Source organism: Somniosus microcephalus, chromosome 32 (genome assembly GCF_052327205.1).
Source record: "Somniosus microcephalus isolate GS21.2 chromosome 32, FLI_Smic_1.0, whole genome shotgun sequence".
Taxonomy (NCBI): domain Eukaryota; kingdom Metazoa; phylum Chordata; class Chondrichthyes; order Squaliformes; family Somniosidae; genus Somniosus; species Somniosus microcephalus.
This window is the reverse complement of record NC_141018.1, coordinates 14,651,331-14,657,878: the sequence shown is the minus strand read 5'-3', so window position 1 is coordinate 14,657,878 and position 6,548 is coordinate 14,651,331. Positions and strand designations below refer to the sequence as shown.

General features: G+C 71.6%; 1 protein-coding gene across 1 annotated transcript in view; it reads right to left on the bottom strand.

The window, feature by feature from the left end:
• LOC147097285 (proteasome subunit alpha type-4) overlaps positions 1–3,866 on the bottom strand; it is a 21,272-nt gene extending 17,406 nt beyond the window's left edge. Inside the window, exon 1 of the mRNA XM_085972111.1 lies at positions 3,776–3,866. The gene's annotated coding sequence lies outside the window, so the exon portion shown is untranslated. The remainder of the gene's footprint in view (positions 1–3,775) is intronic.
• Between the last annotated feature and the right edge of the window lie 2,682 nt (positions 3,867–6,548).

Here is a 6,548-nt window from a genome sequence, read left to right as displayed (position 1 = left end):
GGGGGCGAGAGGGCGGGGAGGGTCGTGGGGCGAGAGGGCGGGTGAGGGTCGGGGGGCGAGAGGGCGGGGAGGGTCGGGGGGCGAGAGGGCGGGGAGGGTCGGGGGGCGAGAGGGCGGGAGGGTCGGGGGGCGAGAGGGCGGGGAGGGTCGGGGGGCGAGAGGGCGGGGAGGGTCGGGGGGCGAGAGGGCGGGGAGGGTCGGGGGGCGAGAGGGCGGGGAGGGTCGGGGGGCGAGAGGGCGGGGAGGGTCGGGGGGCGAGAGGGCGGGGAGGGTCGGGGGGCGAGAGGGCGGGGAGGGTCGGGGGGCGAGAGGGCGGGGAGGGTCGGGGGCGAGAGAGGGCGGGGAGGGTCGGGGGGCGAGAGGGCGGGGAGGGTCGGGGGGCGAGAGGGCGGGAGGGTCGGGGGGCGAGAGGGCGGGGAGGGTCGGGGGCGAGAGGGCGGGGAGGGTCGGGGGGCGAGAGGGCGGGGAGGGTCGGGGGGCGAGAGGGCGGGGAGGGTCGGGGGCGAGAGGGCGGGGAGGGTCGGGGGGCGAGAGGGCGGGGAGGGTCGGGGGCGAGAGGGCGGGGAGGGTCGGGGGGCGAGAGGGCGGGGAGGGTCGGGGGGCGAGAGGGCGGGGAGGGTCGGGGGCGAGAGGCGCGGGGAGGGTCGGGGGGCGAGAGGGCGGGGAGGGTCGGGGGGCGAGAGGGCGGGGAGGGTCGGGGGCGAGAGCGAGGCGGGGAGGGTCGGGGGGCGAGAGGGCGGGGAGGGTCGGGGGGCGAGAGGGCGGGGAGGGTCGGGGGGCGAGAGGGCGGGGAGGGTCGGGGCGAGAGGGCGGGAGCGAGAGGCGGGAGGGTCGGGGGCGAGAGGCGGGGAGGGTCGGGGGGCGAGAGGGCGGGGAGGGTCGGGGGCGAGAGGGCGGGGAGGGTCGGGGGGCGAGAGGGCGGGGAGGGTCGGGGGCGAGAGGGCGGGGAGGGTCGGGGGCGAGAGGGCGGGGAGGGTCGGGGGGCGAGAGGGCGGGAGGCGGAGGGCGGGGAGGTCGGGGGCGAGAGGCGGGGAGGGTCGGGGGGCGAGAGGGCGGGGAGGGTCGGGGGGCGAGAGGGCGGGGAGGGTCGGGGGGCGAGAGGCGGGAGGGTCGGGGGCGAGAGGGCGGGGAGGGTCGGGGGGCGAGGAGGGCGGGGAGGGTCGGGGCGAGAGGCGGGGAGGGTCGGGGGCGGAGGGCGGGGGGGTCGGGGGGCGAGAGGGCGGGGAGGGTCGGGCGAGGGCGGGAGGGCGGGGGGCGAGAGGGCGGGGAGGTCGGGGGGCGAGAGGGCGGGTGGAGGCGGGGAGGGTCGGGGGCGAGAGGGCGGGGAGGGTCGGGGGGCGAGAGGGCGGGGGGGTCGGGGGCGGGAGGCGGGGGGGTCGGGCGAGGCGCGAGGGCGGGGAGGGTCGGGGGGCGAGAGGGCGGGAGGGCGGGGGGGGTCGGGGGGCGATGAGGGCGGGGGGGGTCGGGGGGCGAGAGGGCGGGGAGGGTCGGGGGGCGAGAGGGCGGGGAGGGTCGGGGGCGGAGGGCGGGGAGGGTCGGGGGGCGAGAGGGCGGGGAGGGTCGGGGGGCGAGAGGGCGGGGAGGGTCGGGGGCGAGAGGGCGGGGAGGGTCGGGGGGCGAGAGGGCGGGGAGGGTCGGGGGGCGAGAGGGCGGGAGGGTCGGGGGGCGAGAGGGCGGGGAGGGTCGGGGGGCGAGAGGGCGGGGAGGGTCGGGGGGCGAGAGGGCGGGGAGGGTCGGGGGGCGAGAGGGCGGGGAGGGTCGGGGGGCGAGAGGGCGGGGAGGGTCGGGGGGCGAGAGGGCGGGGAGGGTCGGGGGGCGAGAGGGCGGGGAGGGTCGGGGGGCGAGAGGGCGGGGAGGGTCGGGGGCGAGAGGGCGGGGAGGGTCGGGGGGCGAGAGGGCGGGGAGGGTCGGGGGGCGAGAGGGCGGGAGGGTCGGGGGGCGAGAGGGCGGGGAGGGTCGGGGGGCGATGGAGGGCGGGAGGGTCGGGGGGCGAGAGGGCGGGGAGGGTCGGGGGGCGATGAGGGCGGGGAGGGTCGGGGGCGAGAGGCGGGGAGGGTCGGGGGCGAGAGGGCGGGGAGGGTCGGGGGCGAGAGGGCGGGGAGGGTCGGGGGCGAGAGGGCGGGGAGCGAGAGGGCGGGGAGGGGCGGGGGGCGAGAGGGCGGGGAGGGTCGGGGGGCGAGAGGGCGGGGAGGGGTCGGGGGGCGAGAGGGCGGGGAGGGGTCGGGGGGCGAGAGGGCGGGGAGGGGTCGGGGGGCGAGAGGGCGGGGAGGGGTCGGGGGGCGAGAGGGCGGGGAGGGGTCGGGGGCGAGAGGGCGGGGAGGGTCGGGGGGCGAGAGAGGGCGGGGAGGGTCGGGGGGCGAGAGGGCGGGGAGGGTCGGGGGGCGAGAGGCGGGGAGGGTCGGGGGGCGAGAGGGCGGGGAGGGTCGGGGGGCGAGAGGGCGGGAGGGTCGGGGGGGCGAGAGGGCGGGGGAGGGTCGGGGGGGGCGAGAGGGCGGGGAGGGTCGGGGGGGGCGAGAGGGCGGGGAGGGTCGGGGGGCGAGAGGGCGGGGAGGGGTCGGGGGGCGAGAGGGCGGGGAGGGTCGGGGGGCGAGAGGGCGGGAGGGGTCGGGGGGCGAGAGGGCGGGGAGGGTCGGGGGGGCGAGAGGGCGGGGAGGGTCGGGGGGGGCGAGAGGGCGGGGAGGGTCGGGGGGCGAGAGGGCGGGGAGGGTCGGGGGGCGAGAGGGCGGGGAGGGTCGGGGGCGAGAGGGCGGGAGGGTCGGGGGGCGAGAGGGCGGGGAGGGTCGGGGGCGAGAGGGCGGGGAGGGTCGGGGGGCGAGAGGGCGGGGAGGGTCGGGGGGCGATGCGGAGGGCGGGGAGCGATGAGGGCGGGGAGAGGGCGAGGGGGGGGCGAGAGGGCGGGGAGGGTCGGGGGCGAGAGGGCGGGAGGGTCGGGGGGCGATGAGGGCGGGGAGGGGTCGGGGGGCGAGAGGGCGGGGAGGGGTCGGGGGGCGAGAGGCGGGGAGGGGTCGGGGGGCGAGAGGGCGGGGAGGGGTCGGGGGGCGAGAGGGCGGGGAGGGGTCGGGGGGCGAGAGGGCGGGAGGGTCGGGGGGCGAGAGGGCGGGGAGGGTCGGGGGCGAGAGGGCGGGGAGGGTCGGGGGGGCGAGAGGGCGGGGAGGGTCGGGGGGGGCGAGAGGGCGGGGAGGGTCGGGGGGGCGAGAGGGCGGGGAGGGTCGGGGGGGCGAGAGGCGGGGAGGGTCGGGCGGGGAGGGTCGGGGGGGCGAGAGGGCGGGGAGGGTCGGGGGGGGCGAGAGGGCGGGGAGGGTCGGGGGGGGCGAGAGGGCGGGGAGGGTCGGGCGGGGAGGGTCGGGGGGGGCGAGAGGGCGGGGAGGGTCGGGGGGGGCGAGAGGGCGGGGAGGGTCGGGGGGGCGAGAGAGCGGGGAGGGTGGGGGGAGAGGGTCGGTCCTGGGCCGCTCTCTCTCTCTCTCTCCCACACACAAGGAGCCGGGGCCTGGGCCGATCCACAAACTGAAACCGAAAGCGATTCCCCGGCTCACGATGACTCGCGGATTTTGAGCGCCCGGAGCCGAGTCGAAGCGGCTTCCACCACCCCCGGGGCTCAGGCTGGGCCCGGGTACCGGGGTGCTGATCTCCCCGGGGGATGAAGCAGCAACTTTTCGGCGGCCGGGCTGACTAGGCCCCGGGGGTGGGGGTAACACTCGGAGCCGGGGAGTCCGGGCTTGTGCGGCCCCGCTTGGAATGGGGTCTGATCACCGGGCCGCCTCCCGCCGGGACTCACCTATCGCTCCTTCACCGACACTCGCTCACCGGCCCAAGCTCCGACGAGACGCTCAGCGGGGTCAAGAGTGGCCCTTCCGCTGAGACTCCGCACAGCGCCCCTGCCGCCGGGGAGGACTCACCGCCTTCACACCAGTCAGCGAGCTGAGACTCCGCCACAGCGCCCCCTGCCGCCGGGGAGGACTCACCGCCTCCACACCCAGTCAGCGAGCTGAGACTCCGCCACAGCGCCCCCTGCCGCCGGGGAGGACTCACCGCCTTCACACCCAGTCAGCGAGCTGAGACTCCGCCACAGCGCCCCCTGCCGCCGGGGAGGACTCACCGCCTCCACACCCAGTCAGCGAGCTGAGACTCCGCCACAGCGCCCCCTGCCGCCGGGGAGGACTCACCGCCTTCACACCCAGTCAGCGAGCTGAGACTCCGCCACAGCGCCCCCTGCCGCCGGGGAGGACTCACCGCCTCCACACCCAGTCAGCGAGCTGAGACTCCGCCACAGCGCCCCCTGCCGCCAGGGAGGACTCACCGCCTCCACACCCAGTCAGCGAGCTGAGACTCCGCCACAGCGCCCCCTGCCGCCAGGGAGGACTCACCGCCTCCACACCCAGTCAGCGAGCTGAGACTCCGCCACAGCGCCCCCTGCCGCCAGGGAGGACTCACCGCCTCCACACCCAGTCAGCGAGCTGAGACTCCGCCACAGCGCCCCCTGCCGCCGGGGAGGACTCACCGCCTCCACACCCAGTCAGCGAGCTGAGACTCCGCCACAGCGCCCCCTGCCGCCGGGAGGACTCACCGCCTCCACACCCAGTCAGCGAGCTGAGACTCCGCCACAGCGCCCCCTGCCGCCGGGGAGGACTCACCGCCTTCACACCCAGTCAGCGAGCTGAGACTCCGCCACAGCGCCCCCTGCCGCCGGGGGAGGACTCACCGCCTCCACACTCAGTCAGCGAGCTGAGACTCCGCCACAGCGCCCCCTGCCGCCAGGGAGGACTCACCGCCTCCACACCCAGTCAGCGAGCTGAGACTCCGCCACAGCGCCCCCTGCCGCCAGGGAGGACTCACCGCCTCCACACCCAGTCAGCGAGCTGAGACTCCGCCACAGCGCCCCCTGCCGCCAGGGAGGACTCACCGCCTCCACACCCAGTCAGCGAGCTGAGACTCCGCCACAGCGCCCCCTGCCGCCGGGGAGGACTCACCGCCTCCACACCCAGTCAGCGAGCTGAGACTCCGCCACAGCGCCCCCTGCCGCCGGGGAGGACTCACCGCCTCCACACCCAGTCAGCGAGCTGAGACTCCGCCACAGCGCCCCCTGCCGCGGGGAGGACTCACCGCCTCCACACCCAGTCAGCGAGCTGAGACTCCGCCACAGCGCCCCCTGCCGCCAGGAGGACTCACCGCCTCCACACCCAGTCAGCGAGCTGAGACTCCGCCACAGCGCCCCTGCCGCCAGGGAGGACTCAATTCACAATTCACAATTCAATTCAAATCGCTTTATTGCATGATAAGGTACATCTTATGTTGCCAAAGCATCAAAATACATTTATGGTTGAACACATAAACGCAGTTCTATTCATACAGTGTATAAACAGGTATATCCCTGAGTGTATAAATATACATTCGCATTGTTTATATTTTCTCTTAGTTTACTGGTTGTCCCTCTGTTCATGGCAAGCTGTAACATAGTGTGCGCCAGTGTTACACAGCTTCTCTCCTCCCCCAGTAGGAATGGGAGTTTTTGGTTGTCATTCAGATTTCTGAAATCAGGGCATATTTGTGAGAATTTTTGGTAGAAATTCTCCTGATGCCCTGATATTTTCCACAGGCTGTGAGGAAGTGCATCTCTGTCTCACTACTCCCTGACTGCAGTGAGAGCATATCCTGTTCTCTTGGCAGCCTGGTCTGCCTGTGTCTGCCTTTTTCCGATCGCTAGGCTATGTTCGCTAAGTCTGTACCTTGTCAAGGTTCTTCTCAGTTTGTTATCCTTTACCATGGTCAGGTAATCAGCTATGTTGTATTGTCTGTTTAGGGCCAAGTAGCAAATGAGTTTGCTTTGGGTTTTTGTTGTTTCTGCCCAATATGTCAGATATTTTTCCTTTTGCTTAGCGACGATTGTGTTGGGTCGAATTCTTTGTGTTACCCTGTCACTGTCCTGGGGCTGGTTATTGTTAGTATTGTAGTGGTTATTTCACTGAGTCCCAGGACTAGTTGACTGAGGGTATTCTTTTTATGGTCAGCTCTTAGCATTTCAGGGCGTCGTAGTGATAGCATTGGGGGTTGCTCATTTGTAGGTGATTCCAAATTTGGTGGCTCTTTTTTGGATAGTGATTATTAATGGATATTGGCCTAGTTCCGCCCTGCATGCATTGTTTACTGTTTTCCTTTGAGTCCGGAGGATACTTTTACAGAATTCTGCATGTAGGATCTCAATTGGGTGTTTGTCCATTTTGCAAATTCTTGTTGTGTTAGCGGTCCCCATACCTCACTGCCATAGAGTGCAATTGGTTCAATTACTGATTTGAAATTTTGAGCCAAATGCTAATTGGGATTTCTATTTGGATTGATTTTTTGATGGCATAGAAAGCCCTTCTTGCTTTCTCTTTCAGTTCATTCACAGCCAGTTTGAAGTTTCCCGTAGAACTGATTTTAAGCCCAAGTATGTGTAGTTAGTGGTTTGTTCAATTTTGGTTGTTCCTACTGTGAAATTTATTTTGGGTCCCTGATATTTGGATCTTTGCTGGAACACAAGGACTTTGGTTTTTTGGGGATTTATTGTCAGG